Source organism: Salmo trutta, chromosome 17, assembly GCF_901001165.1.
Source record: "Salmo trutta chromosome 17, fSalTru1.1, whole genome shotgun sequence".
Lineage (NCBI taxonomy): Eukaryota > Metazoa > Chordata > Actinopteri > Salmoniformes > Salmonidae > Salmo > Salmo trutta.
The window spans coordinates 51861494-51877027 of NC_042973.1; the positions used below are offsets into that span (position 1 = coordinate 51861494).

General features: G+C 41.3%; 1 long non-coding RNA gene across 1 annotated transcript; it reads left to right on the forward strand.

Annotated features, from left to right (window-relative positions):
• Window positions 1–1979: 1979 nt before the first annotated feature.
• LOC115151327 (uncharacterized) lies at window positions 1980–2766 on the forward strand. The gene is made up of 3 exons (XR_003867277.1): window positions 1980–2040; window positions 2380–2457; window positions 2749–2766. It is a non-coding gene; the product is annotated as an uncharacterized LOC115151327 (long non-coding RNA).
• Window positions 2767–15534: the final 12768 nt, after the last annotated feature.

A 15534-nucleotide genomic window follows, 5' to 3' on the forward strand; every position in this document is an offset into this window, starting at 1 on the left:
ACGTAACACAAACAGTCATATTTTTATAACTCTCAGCTGACAAAAACTACAATATGAATTAGCTAATAGCAATTACTATTTATAATTAATTACATCACGGCTGAGCTCACCATTGATCAAATATATTTGAGTAAAACACTTTCTAGAAATCGAAAGTAATCTGACGATATGTAGTTTGTGCACGCCGCCATGTCTGTTTTTTCGCATCAACCAAAGATAATAAGAGGAGACAAGATGAGTTTGGTCTATAGTATGCATGATGAAGGGGGTGTGTCATGTACCATTGTTCACATCCCATCATTCACTTTCGGAAGTTTACTCGAAAAATGAGTGAACTCTTCCTCACCTCATTTTGTTATAACATCTTTGGTCCGACAGACATTTACGTGAAACCCAGAATGCATTGTATGTCAACAAACATGGCTCCGCACATAGCTAGATTTAGCATTGCCCATCATAATCAGTACAATCTTTAAAAAAGTATTTTACACACATAATATGTGTCCATTACAATATATGTAAGAATCGGAATGCATGATTTGTTACCAGTACTTGAAAACATGTGAATAAAACAGTAAATAAATACATAATTACCACACAAAACACTTTCTGATAGTGATTTATTGATACAAGTGGTGCGTGCCGGCAGTCAATCATGTAACCTCTCACTCCCACTCTGAGCCATTCAGTGTTGTTGTTTATGTATGTAGCTGGTGAGCTAAGCTGTAGCATTGCATAGCAATGTCTTCAAAAGGAGACAACTCACAAATGCGGAATTTCTGGAGATTTTTATAAATTCTGACAATGAGTCTGAGTATGAAAGTCAGAAATTCAATTCTGACAGTGACAGTGAGGAGCTACCCCCCAACCTTGTAGCCATTTAGAACCCTGAATCTGAGGACCCCTTGTCCACTGAAGAAGTCCCAGGTCCCTTTAAAGATGTTGGTGGTGATGGAGGCAGACTGACAGTGGATGCAGTACAGTACAGTGGAGTTCTGTGGTAGCTGGAAGACCGCCAGCCATTTCACCCCTCCTGGCCCTGCTGTTTGCTTTGATGAGTCCCAGTCTGGAGTGCAAATCCCCTTGCCATTTTCCTCTGAGGCAGAGTGCTTCAAGCTGTTTCTGACAGAGGAGCTGGTAGGAGACATAGTAGAGGAGATTAATCACTATGCCTTGAAGCTACAGGAGAAGAGAGAGCCAGGAGTGAGGGAGAAACTCGCTAAATAGGTGACAACCACAATTAGTGAAATATATACCTTCCTGGTGACAGTCCTTCTCATGGGAATACTAAAGAAGAACTCCCTAAGAGAATACTGGAGCACAGATCCTATGTTGCAACTCCCTTCTTTGCCACCCTCTTTTCCCCAAATTAAGAAACTGCTTCGCCCACCCACTGGAGCAGGTTGTTCGTCGACTGTCAGATAAGAAATAACACAGAAGAATGATCACCTCAAAAGCAAGGTCTCTGAGAGAGCACAACACCGGACCATTCCTTAATGGACTAGCAGTGAAAAATCAGTTTGAGTTTTACTTTGGAGAATTTACTGTGAAAAGGACAGAGGGAGACAACTGTGTCCTGTTAGAAAACCAGGACATTGCTGTTGAACAGAATGTGGTCGTCAATGAAATGGGCAACACTTTCGTAATCTACAAGAGGTTCAGGAACATGGTTGATTTCTTCACCTACCCTTTGCCATCTTCCAAGATAGGCATTTTTCACCTCTGCATTTTTCACCTCTCTGGATTATCAGATAATCTCCTCTTCACCAACGCTATTAATGTGCTGAAGAATTCTTCTTCCTTGCCAGAATGGATAAGCTGGCTTTCCATTGAGCCACTTGTAGACATGGCATAGCCCTGCTTGTTTCTGTTCGCCTCTCACAAGGTTTTTTTGTGTGATTGTAGTGTAAATTATTATTTTTGATTGTAAGCGGTCTCTATGCTTTGTTCTCCCTCATTCTCTCCTGTCTTTAGATCATGAACTTTGCTGTAATTCAGTTCCTGGATGAAACGAACGAGCCACATACAGTAGTTCTACAAGTATGTATCAAAGACGACATCTGTTATATCAGAAAAAATAACAAAAGTAACAATTTAGCCATCGAATGTACTCCACCAGACAGCACCTGAGAAAGAAGTTGCTTTAAGTTCATGAAGGGAGCAGGTCATTTTGCCTAATTTATGTCTCTGATATACTCTCATTTTAACTGTTAGTGTAATTAACTTGTCTGATGTGACAGTCCGTGTTTTTCAGAATGATTCATGCCTCTACCTTATTATTCACTGGTCTAGACAATTAGGAAACGGCACAAATGTAATGTGAAAACATTGAGGCGCTAGTGGACAGTAGAGTCGGTATGTTAAAAGCTTCTCTTCCAGACACACCGCCAGTCCTACCGTATCAGGAGCTTCTATCGAACCGTGAAAACATTGGGGTGCCAGCAGACTTTAGAGCTGGTATGTAAAATAGATTTTTTAAATGCTTGATTATATGCAAAGTTCAATTTCTGAACCATATTCAGCTTTCATGGTCAATTTCCAAAAGTATTTATGTATTTTCTATTCTTAGAATTAGTTGTCTCCCCTATAACACATATGCCACGTCAGAGGCCAAGAGTCCAAATACAAGTTAGGGAAGCATTATTCATTCAAAAATCCATTGGAGGATAAATCCTGTCCTGCTAACTGCTAATGGCATTTCAGAGGAGAAACATGCCCCTTTATTCATGTAATCTGTCTTTCAATTAGGACAAGCATCATATTCACCACAGCAGTATGTGGAGGACACCCTTGGAGGTATGTAGTACCTGTACTTTCACTTTTCCCAAATGAGACTTTGCCTATCTGTTCTTTTTTGCACAGTATTTAATTTCAATGTATTATTTCAAATAGGGCCTACAATGAGACACTTCAACGGGACAAATTATGGCCGTAGATACAGTATGAATGTAAGAACATATCGACTTAAAATAGGAACAGTAACTTTTTTGCACCATGTATGAATACGTACATTCAGAGGAGAAACAAGACCCTTTATTTGTGTAATTTGTCTTTCAAGTAGGACAGCCCTAGCATCATGTTCACCAAAGCAGCATGTGGATGACAGCCATGGAGGTATGTAATACATTTGCTTAGCCCTGATGAGACTTTACCTATCTGTTCTTTTTTGCACAGTATTTACTTAATTTCAATGTATTGAGTGCCAGGACTGAGACATTTCAACGGGAAAAGTTACGGCCATAGACATGAAGGTAAGAACATACCGACTTAAATATGTGACCGACCGGCTCAAATAGGTCTTATGTAGCAACATTTTAAATTGTGTTTTTTACGTTGGATTAAAGTAGAGACTAGAAAATGGTATATCATACACTACAGTTGAGGAACAATGGGCAAATAGCCTTTGACTATTTTGGTACTACTACTGGAGAGCCCTTCTTTGTCTACACCCATTCAGCATCATTCACACCTTCTTAGCTTTAGCCCCACTCAGCCCTTTAAGGGTTGACGTGAGCGTTCTGTACTAACAGCAGTCAAGCACCCAAGGTAACTTGCTAGCTACTTCCAGACACAAATGAGAGAACAGCTCACTGAACATTACTCGCCCTAGCAGAGCTGGTTAGGCTGTTATGTTGTCCACAGCGTTGGTGACTGCAACTGTGCTGTCAGATTGTCCGTTTGGAAATTCAGAGCGTTTCACTCAAATCAAATCAAATTTTATTTGTCACGTGCGCCGAATACAACAGGTGTAGACCTTACAGTGAAATGCTTACTTACAGGCTCTAACCAATAGTGCAAAAAAGGTATTAGGTGAACAATAGGTAAGTAAAGAAATAAAAACAACAGTAAAAAGACAGTGAAAAATAACAGTAGCGAGCATATACAGTAGCAAGGCCATAAAAGTAGCGAGGCTACATACAGACACGAGTTGGTCGGGCTGATTGAGGTAGTATGCACACGTAGATATGGTTAAAGTGACTATGCATATATGATGAACAGAGAGTAGCAGTAGCGTAAAAGAGGGGTTGGTGGGTGGTGGTTGGTGGGACGCAATTCAGATAGCCCGGTTAGCCAATGTGCGGGAGCACTGGTTGGTCGGGCCAATTGAGGCTGTATGTACATGAATGTATAGTTAAAGTGACTGTGCATATATGATAAACAGATGCACTGGGCCGTACGCACTATCCTCTGTAGTGCCTTCCGGTCAGAGGCCGAGCAATTGCTATACCAGGCAGTGATGCAACCAGTCAGGATGCTCTCGATGTTGCAGCTGTAGAACCTTTTGAGGATCTCAGGACCCATTCCAAATCTTTTTAGTTTCCTGAGGGGGAATAGGCTTTGTCGTGCCCTCTTCACGACTGTCTTGGTGTGTTCGGACCATTCTAGTTTGTTGGTGATGTGGACACCAAGGAACTTGAAGCTCTCAACCTGCTCCACTACAGCCCTGTCGATGAGAATGGGGGCGTGCTCGGTCCTCTATTTCCTCGGAGCGTTCAGAGCTCACACGACGCTCTGGCCGATGAGTAGGGTTGATCTGAACGTTCTGACCTCACAACGTCTGTCAAGCACTGAAGCTAACTGGCTAACATTGGCTAGCTTGCTAGCTACTTCCAGACACAAATGAGAGAACAGCCAATTCTGACCATTTTACTCGCCCTAGCAGAGCTGGTTAGGCTGTTTTCATGTTATCCACAGCATTGGTGACTGTAACTATGCTGCTGGCAACAATTTAATTCCGCTTTTTTTGCCGACGTTTACTGACACCGGCCATATTCAACAGGCGTTGCGCATTTGTAAATTCATCAGTTATTCAGCACTCTCATCACAACTCAGGATGTGACCCAGATGCAGACACAGGAGGCGGATAGTACAGTTCTTAGATTATTTATTGTAAACACAGGGCAGGCAAAGGGCAGGTTGAGGACAGACAGGGGTTCGTGATCAGGTCAGAGTCAGGCAGGTACAGGACGGCAGGCAGGCTCGGGGTCAAGGTAGACAGAATAGTCAGAATCGGGAAAAATAAGAAACAGAACTTGAGAAAAAGGAAGACGGGAAAGCACGCTGGTAAGACCTGACAAGACAAGAGACAAACAGAGAACACAGGTATAAATGCACCAGGGATAATGGGAGAGATGGGCGACACCTGGAGTGGGGTGGAGACAAGCACAAAAACAGGTGAAACAGAACAGGGTGTGACAGCTCTGGCACACTTAGACGAGAGTGCTCTGAAATCGGAGTAGATGGCCAGACTGAATTTACGAACACAACCCGAAATGCTTACTTGCATAGTGTAGTCTTTTGTTAAGACATACTACCCCGCTTGAATCCACAGGTAGCTAACCAACCAGGTTTAATGTTCGCTAGCTAACATTAGGCTATAACTAGTCAAGAAAATGGCTCTGTGATACGACTAATAAGATCATACATGTAATGTTAGCTAGCGAGCCAGCCAGACTTTATGTCAAAATTAGAATTGTGTAATATCTCAAAATGTAGCTAGCTAAACTATCTTACCCGTGGTCTGAAATCAGAGTTGATAGCCATAGCAAATTTACCAGCTAGTACGTCTATCAACAGTTGTTGCAGTTACATTCTACTGAAATGGATACTTGCATAGTGGAGTCTTTTGTTAAGACATGTAGCTAGCTAGCTAGATAAACAATGAACCATAATCCCAACTCATGACGTTACTACCCTGCATGAATCTGCAGGTAGCTAACCAACGAGGTTCAATGTTAGCTAATTAAAATTAGCTTATAACTAGCCAACCAAATGGCTCTGAGATACGAATAATAAGATCATACACGTAACGTTAGCTAGCGAGCCAGCCAGCTAACTTTAGCTATCTAACAGTACACTTTAACTTGAAATGAAACCACTTTCTGTCAAAATTAGAAACGTGTAATATCTGAAAATATAACTAGTTAGGCTATCTTACCCGTATACATCATGGATGGACGCGTCTCCTGTCGGATGCCATGTAATTTGGAGACAGGTGTTTTCTACATCTCCTTAGCTATCACTAGAATTCCACTGATTTCAAATCTCGGTCCTCAATAAAGTGGAGAGCAACACTTATGCAGTTTTACTACGTGATACATTTTTTTAAAGTCACGTTAGACAGAATTACCTAGACATACTGACTAGCTCAAATAGACAGAAGCATGCTAAATGGCAGACCAATCCAAACTCAGCTCTTGGCCAAGTATGCTCTTGAGATCCGCACCATGGCCACAGGGAGTGGACGGAATGAGGCTGCTTTACTTACCATCTACCGAAGAGGGCTAAACAAGGAACTTCAGGTGGAGCTGGCCTGTAGAGGTGACCTTCAGGATTTAAATCAATACATTCGTATGTCCATCTCCATCGACCACCTCATTGCCGACCGCCGAAGAACTCTGCCACCCAGGAACCCGAAACCTTCTCTTTCCATGAAATCCGTCATCCCGTCCGAGTCTTCCTGAGCCCATGCAGTTGGGCCATGTTTCTCTCCCATGTATCGAACGTCAAAAGCGGATCCAAGAAGGACTCTGCCTATACTGTGGAGGGAAAGACCATCTACTCAGCCATTGCCCTGTTCGCCCCCCACGGAGAGATGAGAAGGATCCCCCCGCTGCCATGAAGGTAGGCGTGTTCTTATTTCTAAATATCTCCCAGAAGTAATGCTCCGTCCCAGTATTGATAACCGTGAAGGGGGTTACCAAGTATGTAGAAGGCTTGATAGATTCGGGAGCAGCAGGTAATTTTATCGATCACCAGCTAGTACAAGAGCTTGACATTGATCTAACACCTGTCACCCCTCCCTTAAGGATTAACACCCTGGACGGGCAGCCATTGGGCACGGGCTTCATCACGACCTGACACCGACCGTCACCCTCCAGATTGGAGTCTTTCACACCGAAACCATTCAACTCATGGAACTCTCATCCCCCAAACAGCCACTCGTCCTCGGACACCCCTGGCTTTGTCGTCACGACCCTGCCATCTCTTGGCGACAAGGTGAACTGGTCGCCACAACCTTCTCCAGTTGTCTCCGCCTACCCTGCAGAGCCACCACCATTAAGGACTCTGCCTTGGCAGTGCCACCCACCATACCATCTGAATACACCCAGTACAGCAAAATCAAGGCCTCCATTCTGCCACCACATCGCCCAGGAGACGGTGCTATTGACTTACTCCCTGGAGTGTCCCCACCGAAGGGCCGTGTTTACCCCTATCCTGGAAAATGAGGCAATAGAGAACTACATTGAAACCGTTTGAGTGATTCGTCATTCATCCTTCTTGGATGGAAAAATAGTGGTTTTGGATGGTGGTCTCTGTCCATGTATTGATTATCGTTCCCTGAATGACGTCACAGTCACAAACGGGTTCCCTCTGATCCCAGCGACCCTTGAACAAGTGGACTGCGCCAACATCTATACTAAACTCGACCTGCGAAGTGCATATAACCTTGTCCGTATACATAAAGGCGACGAATGGAAGATGGCCTTTATCACTGCTTGAGGGCACTACGAATACCTGGTCATGCCTTACGAACGCCCCCACCATCTTCCAATCCTTTATGAATGAGGTTTTCCAGGATATGATCAATTGCTTTCTCATCGTCTACATTGATGACATCCTGATTTACTCCTACTCCCTGAAGGAACACATACAGCATGTGCAAAAGGTTCTTCAACGGCTCCTTGACCATAACCTTTATGTGAAGAAGCATACAAACATTTTACAACCAAGTAAAGGAATTACAAAAGTCAGAAATAGCGATAAAATGAATCACTTACCTTTGAAGATCTTCATATGGTTGCAGTCACAAGAGTCCCAGCTACACAATAAATGTTTGTTTTATTCGATAAAGTCCCTCTTTATATCCCAAAAACTCTGTTTTGTTGGTGCGTTTTGTTCAGTAATCCACTGGCTCAAAGGTGGTCAAAACATGCAGACGAATACATCCTAATAGTACAGGTAAAGTTCGTCGAAACATGTCAAACGATGTTTATAATTAATCCTCAGGTTGTCAATTGTTTAAATAATAAATAATATTTCAACCGGACAATAGCGTATTCAATAGAAAGGAAAAACAACAAAGGGCACGCAATCGGTCATGCGCACAAACCAGCACTGCATTATTCTACAGTTCACTGACAGAAAGGTCTCATTCTTCTTCATTTTTCAGAAAACAAGCCTGAAACAATGTCTAAAGACTGTTGACATTTAGTGGAAGCCATAGGAACTGCAATATGGGTCCTAACCCATTATATACTCTATAGGCATTCAATTGAAAATACCCACATCAAAGAAATCCCACTTCCTGGATGGATTTTCCTCAGGTTTTCGCCTGCGATATCAGTTCTGTTATACTGACAGACATTGTTTTAACAGTTTTGGAAACTTTAGAGTGTTGTCTATCCAAATCTACCAATTATATGCATATCCTAGCTTCTGGGCCTGAGTAACAGGCAGTTTACTTTGGGCACTGTCACATCCTGACCAGTATAGGGGTTATTTGTTATTGTAGTTTGGTCAGGACGTGGCAGGGGGTGTTTGTTTTATGTGGTTCAGGGTGTGTTTTTGTGTATGTGTTTAGGTAGAGGGGTGATTTGATGTATTAGTCCGGGGTTTGTTAGTCATTGTTCTATGTTAGTATATTTCTATGTTCTATCTAGTCTTTTGTAGTTCTATGTTTAGTTAATTGGGGTTGGACCTTCAATTGGAGGCAGCTGGTTATTGTTGCCTCTGATTAAGGGTCCTATAATTAGGAGTTTGTTTTTCATGGGATTTTTGTGGGAGATTGTTCTTGTTTAGCTGTTTGCCTGACGAGACTGTCAAGTTCGTTTTGTTTTGTATACGTTTATGTGTTTTCCTTCTTCACCAATAAAAAAAGAAGATGAGTATACATTTTCCCGCTGCGTCTTGGTCTCTACCCTACGACACCCGTGACAGGCACATTTCTCATCCAGACGTCGAAATACTGCCCCCAAGCCATAAGAAGTTTTAAAAGAAAGTTTTTCAACAGAATCGGAGGCATAAATACACCCCTGATCACACGCAAACAGTTCACTTTCATAGTAGCCACATAAAAACAGCATGATCACTTTGCTCATTCTATATATATATTTCCTTCTTGTAATTATCTACGCGCTCTCCTCTCACCTTTTCCCTTCGCTTGTGGACTCCAGTGAACAACACATCAGCTGTCTGTAACCAGGCGAAAAACCTTTCCAAGCCAAACCTTCATATCATGACCGCTAGCCATTACACACAGACTACATCATTGTCACGTCATAGTCAACTAGAACTAACGCGTTAGTAAACCCGCTACAATTGTGCAGTACAGTGTACAGTCAGAAAGCAGTTTAGCAGTTACACCGGGGCGCCCTTGTGGCAATAAATTAATAAAACCTAAAGCTTACCTTGACTTGAAAGAGTTCCAGAGTTGGATAGCCATAGCCAGTTAGCTACCACAGCATCCCTCACTGTTTGAGACGGATGTTTGAGTAGGCTAAACTAGCTAGCTGCATAAGCAGTTTAGCAGTGACACCATCTACTCACCACGTCTTATGCACTGCAGTGCTATCTAGCTGTAGCTTATGCTTTCAGAACTAGATTCATTCTCTGATCATTTGATTGGGTGGACAACATGTCAGTTCATGCTGCAAGAGTGCTGTTAGGTTGGAGGATGTCCTCTGGAAGTTGTCATAATTACTGTGTAAGTCTATGGAAGGGGGTGAGAACCATGAGCCTCCTAAGTTTTATATTGAAGTCAATGTACCCAGAGGAGGACAGAAGCTAGCTGTCCTCCGGCTACACCATGGTGCTACCCTACAGAGTGCTGCTGAGGCTACTGTAGACCTTCATTGCAAAACAGTGGGTGTTTCTGAAAATACATACTACCGTGCTCCGAGCACGCAAATTGGACCATGGGAAGGTCGGAATATGAGTCCAAATCAAAGTATGCGAAACGGAGCATGGAGGGCACTTCTCGAATGCGATACAAGCTTCAACGGAAAGAATGCAAAGAAATATGATGCAACCATGTAAAAATGACACAATAAAAAAAAAATCTATGGCAGACATTATTTGAGCTGAAGCGAGAAAAAATAAACTCTGACTTAGGAATGAAATGTTGCCTATTCACATCTCATATGTTGCCTGAGTACAATATTTTACCTTGAAACACTTAATAAATACATTCTGTGTTAATTAGGGCATGGTTACCTGCCTACAATACCCACTGTAGGTCGTAAGCCCATAGTAAGTCAATAGAGTTAGCTACTACTGTTAGCAAGCCAGATAGCCACAAAGAATTGTTAGCTAGCTGCCCACGAAGAATCAGCATCTACCTTGGATAACATTGGTTTTAGATCATTTTTGTCTGTTATACTATCTGGTTAGCTACATTATTACAATTCACATATAGGTAGCTGATAGTTATGAAGTAAAACGTTTGCTTTGTGTATATCTTGTTTCATCTCTATTGTCCTGGCTAGAAGAAGGAAGGTTCAGTGAATGGGTAAGTCCATAGTAAGTCAATAGGGATAACTGGCTAGCTAGTTGGCCACAAAGAATTGTTAGCCAGCTGATAATTATGAAGTAAAACATATGCTTTGTGTATATCTTGTTTTGTCTCAATTGTTGCCATTGTCCTGGCTGGAAGAAAGTTCAGTGCATTCAATTCACACTGGAATTGTGATACAGTGATTTCTAAGTGAAATAATCTGTCTATATACAATTGTTGGAAAAATTACTTGTGTCATTCACAAAGTACATGTCTTAACCGACTTGCCAAAACTTTAGTTCATTAACAAGTATTTGTGGAGTGGTTGAAAAATAAGTTCTAATGACCTAAGTTTATGTAAACTTCTCACTACAACTGTAGTGTATTGTTTTTTGTCCCCCCCCACCCACTTTGGTTCTGAAGTCACCATCGTCTACTAATTAACTTGTCATTGTTGCAGATTAAGTGTTTGAGCTATTAATATATCAATATTTATCATTTACAAATGAGCTATGACATAGCCAATGACTACATAACACGATTTTGGATTTCACCCCCATTCCATAGGCCTAATGGAATGGTTTAAACCAGTTGGACATTTTTATGGAGTTTATTTTCTTCTCCCACTTAGAGCATGCACGTTGCAAAAGTGGATTGCTGTCATTGTCATGGAAGTATCAACTTTACCCTGTATATCTAAAAATTACCATATACATAGATTTTTTTTTAAGCAAAACTACCAAAAGTATTACTGATGGTGAACCTGAACAATCGAAATCAAATCCATTGTAAACCATGCTCACCAGGTATCGCCAGATTAGTTGTTTCTACTTTTATTCCGGTAAAACACAATTTTCAATAGCCCTTAGATAACTTATGTAATTTGCTAGGTTATTATTGTTGTCACTCAACTAATAAAGCCTAATAACACAAAAGCCATTTTAGCATTTCAAGGATGAAGGTGCTGCACAGATGTGCAAGAACAGGCTGCCTACCTCCTGGTGGCCAGCGTGCGAAGCTGGGCCCAGTGCGCAGTTTGACTGCAGTAGACCACTGATATCGCCTGGGGTTGTTAGGCATGCAAAAAGTATTGTAGATCAATGACTGGGTGTCCGTACATGTGTTGGTGCGTGCATACGTGTGTGTGCGTGTGTGTACACTGCGAAGATGTTGCTGTGTTTTCAGCGTCCACCAGAGCAGTAGGTGTAACTCAATCCAGCTCAGAGAGCAAATGTCTGCTAGGGAACCTTAGAGGCACCTATAAATAAACAGAGATGCATACTTCTCCAACGTTCCATTGCGCCAACGCTGGTCTTAGTGGCCTATATTGCACACATGGAATGATGAGCTCATGGCAACAGGCATCTTCTGATCCTCTGGGGGTGTATCTACATAGTCTGATCCTAACCGAATTGTTCCGTTTCACTTAATCATGAAGCAATTTAGTTTGGATCCATGCTATAATGTTAATGGTTAACTGTAAATTAAACAAATGCCAAGTAGGTTAATTCATAGGCTATTACTGCGTAATTACCATTTTACTAGGTGCCGTAGGCTACAAGTAAATAGCTGGTATTATATTTTCCAAACCTGGAATAAGTGTTCTGAGAAGAGGTAGATCTTGTTACAAATAAAATTAATAACATCAACATCAATAATTTAGAATGGTGCAAGTTACATACAATATAGGTGTGTGTGCATGTGTCCAATGCAGTTGTCTTCAATTCCCTCCTTATGACCTTTTCTCCTCGTGGCTCAAGACCCCTGTTAACCAAATTTTCCCTGCCACCTGGCAGGTCATTACAGACCATTTCAAAATGAACAATGTATATGATATCTAACGTGAAAGCAGCAGGACATGATGAACAGGAGTGCCTCACGCCACAAGAGATAATGAAGGTATGAGATAAATGAAGGTGATGACGGTAAGAGTGTTCTAACGTTACCCTTTTTTTGTCTGTAGCAAATGACTCGATCTCTTTACCCTCCTTGACACTTGACATTATTCACTTGGTTCTCTGACAATTTCAAATAGGAAGCAGAGCCAGCCAGTAGGCCTATCTTGTAGTGTGGTTGACAATTGACCACAAAGTTCCAGCAAACAACCCAAATACCTCAATGAAAATATGTGTTGGAAAAGGGAAACTTTTATCAGTTATCAGTTTTATCATTGGAATGTGATACAAAACGACCGAGCGGTCGGGTAAGGTGTTTGGAGTGTTTATCCGACTGAATAAAAACATTTTTATTTCACCCCAACTTCTAAATCTGAAGTTGCGCCACTGTCAACAATACATATTTAGCTATATCCCTCTCAATAGGAAAGAGAGTCATAAATGAGAGTTGAGTGATACAGAATAAACGTGTAATTTTGCTGACAAATGCATGTTGTAACAGCTAATAATATTGGCTCCTGGCTGTCAGTCCATCCAACGATACGCAGGAGGGCAGATTTGAAAGAACACTGGTGGGTCTATGGCACAAAGTTACTTTGACGTTCCTAGGTTGAGCTTCTGAATGAACTGGAATTGTGGGTGTTTTTCATTCAGGAAGGGATATAGCATATTTATCTAGTGCAACACTTGCTTGTTGTACCATACTTCAGGCTTGTCAGCACGCTAGTGCCAGCAGCATGTTGGACACTGTGGATAATAATCACGAAAGCCAGCTCTATCTACTGGTACATGTTTATACAGTAGAGTAACCTACATGCTTGTTGTAGGTTACAAGCAAACGAGAACCAGTTTCTGATACTGACAGATGGAAGGGTGGCTGGCCCAGCAGCTGCTTGAGCACGTTATGACGTCTTGCCTGGGTTTGTTTACATTGTCTTTTCTGGGTTTATTTTGTCGCCCTGACAGTTTAATATTTCATAATCACAAATGACATGAGATTTATTGAGTCTGGCTATAATGTCATAGAAATAACAAATTAGTAGAAAGGCTCTCCATTCAAGTCAGTGGTGGCATAATGGGTGGACTGGCAGCCATTTTGAGTGTACCTATCCCAAGAAGTAAAATCAGGAAATGTACCCTTCAATTTGTGCTGTGATTTCAACTGACATGACAAAAAATGCATTCCATTGCATGAGCCACATCAGTTAGCATCATTTGAATTAACATTCTGCATTACCATGGCAATCCAGCATCAGCTGATAGAATATTCCAAAATTCTATGGCAATTATTGCATCACAATAGCAGGCAGCCATTGTCAGTGTACCCATGAGTTTACCAGTCAATTGCCAGGGTTAGAGCTTCCAAGTCCATTCAATTCATTCTTATTTCTTTTGTTATTGTGCTGTGCATGTTCTCAATCAGGAGGATAGGCCTGTGCTGGGTTTGATACATTTTTCATGAAGATTTCATGCATTTCTATACATAAGCAACAACGTGATACTTGTAACTTCATAGTCTTGTTGTTCTTATGCATTCACATTTTGATTGATACTTGTGTGCTTAGAACTAACTGCAACATGGCGTCTTTCAATGTGACATCAGAAGAATGTGGGGGATTTCGCGCCATGTTGGTTTTCACTGTGGCCGTGTAAACGGTTCACTTTCCACTTGGAGGGTAGGTGCGTCCCAAAGATGCCGACTCTTTCCACTTCATATTTTAGTCATTTAGCAGACGCTCTTATCCAAAGTGACTTTTAGGAGAAATTAGGGTGAAGTGCTTGGTCCAACGCTCTTAACCGCTAGGCTACCTAGTCTTCACCTGAAACACAACACTCTGCCCATGATGCTGTTGCAGACGACAAACAGAGGCATGAATGATGATTTCTATTATGCCGTAGATAGTGAATGCATAGGAAAATATATTGACAGCTAGATAGTTTCAGGCTAACCAAACAATAACAAAGAAGATAGCTAGGTAGCTAGCAAGTTAGCGGCTAACCACAGATAGAGTAATGAGTTATAAATAATGTATATTTGAGCTAAAGTTAGCTGACTTGCCACTGAATGGTGTGTTGTGTTGTTTGACAGGTGACAGCTGATGTTTACAAAATCCTGTATGAATTACATTTTTAGCAAAATTGACATTGTTGCAATCTTGAATGGTTGGTTTAACCAATGAAACCTAGCTATCACAATATTCATGCATTTAAATTTATGTTTTTGTTAGAAATATAGCTAAGCTTATTTTATTTCATAAGTAGCTACATGAAACCACCATTCATGAGTGAGAATGTCACAGGAAAACGATTGTCAGTTTAGCCTCTATCTGGAAAGTGTGGCTGGTCTTTTTGAATGTCAATGCTGCTAAGTGAGATCAGGCCAGCAAGTTTTAACTGACGGGGTGCATTTCTGTGTAGTCAGGTGGAATTACAGTCAGGCTGGCAGCAGCATACTGAGTCCCGGTTAGCAATGAGCAATCGGGAGGCCGGCGTCCCTCCAGAGTGGTCGTGTACCTTGCAATTTTTTTTTATTATTTAACATACATTGATGCCATGTCCATTTGAAAAACGGTTTGTGATTTCCTATAAGTATTTACAAGTACTATAAATTATTGGGTGTACAAAATATATCAGATAACGAGGGCCAGTCCTGGTTCCCCAGATCAACAGGTGACCAGACATAAATTCAGTCAAATCAAATTTAATCAAAGTGACATTGTAAAGCAATCAAATAAGTGACATTGAAAATATACTAAAAATAACACTAAACTAAATCAAGTACAAAATAAACATGCAGATCAAAGAAATAAGATAAAACAAAAATAGCCTAAAGGCATATAGTATGGAAATAGTTTACCAATGTGCAAAATAACTTCAGTGCATTAGCAGGATAGAATTATAAAGTATATCTACATAGTGCTGTTAGGTGACATAACTATTGCACTAAAGTGATTTAAGTGTGTCTATTTATAAATGGTAAGTGTGTAGTAGGGTGCAATAGTCAGCCCAGGGTTGAGCTGTTGGATCAGTCTTGTGGCTTGGGGGTAGAGGCTGGTTTAGAGATAGGTGATCCAAGACTTGATGTTGACCCTCACTGTACATAGAGGTGTTTTGGAAATGTTGAATGGGTTGTGAGTGTGAGGA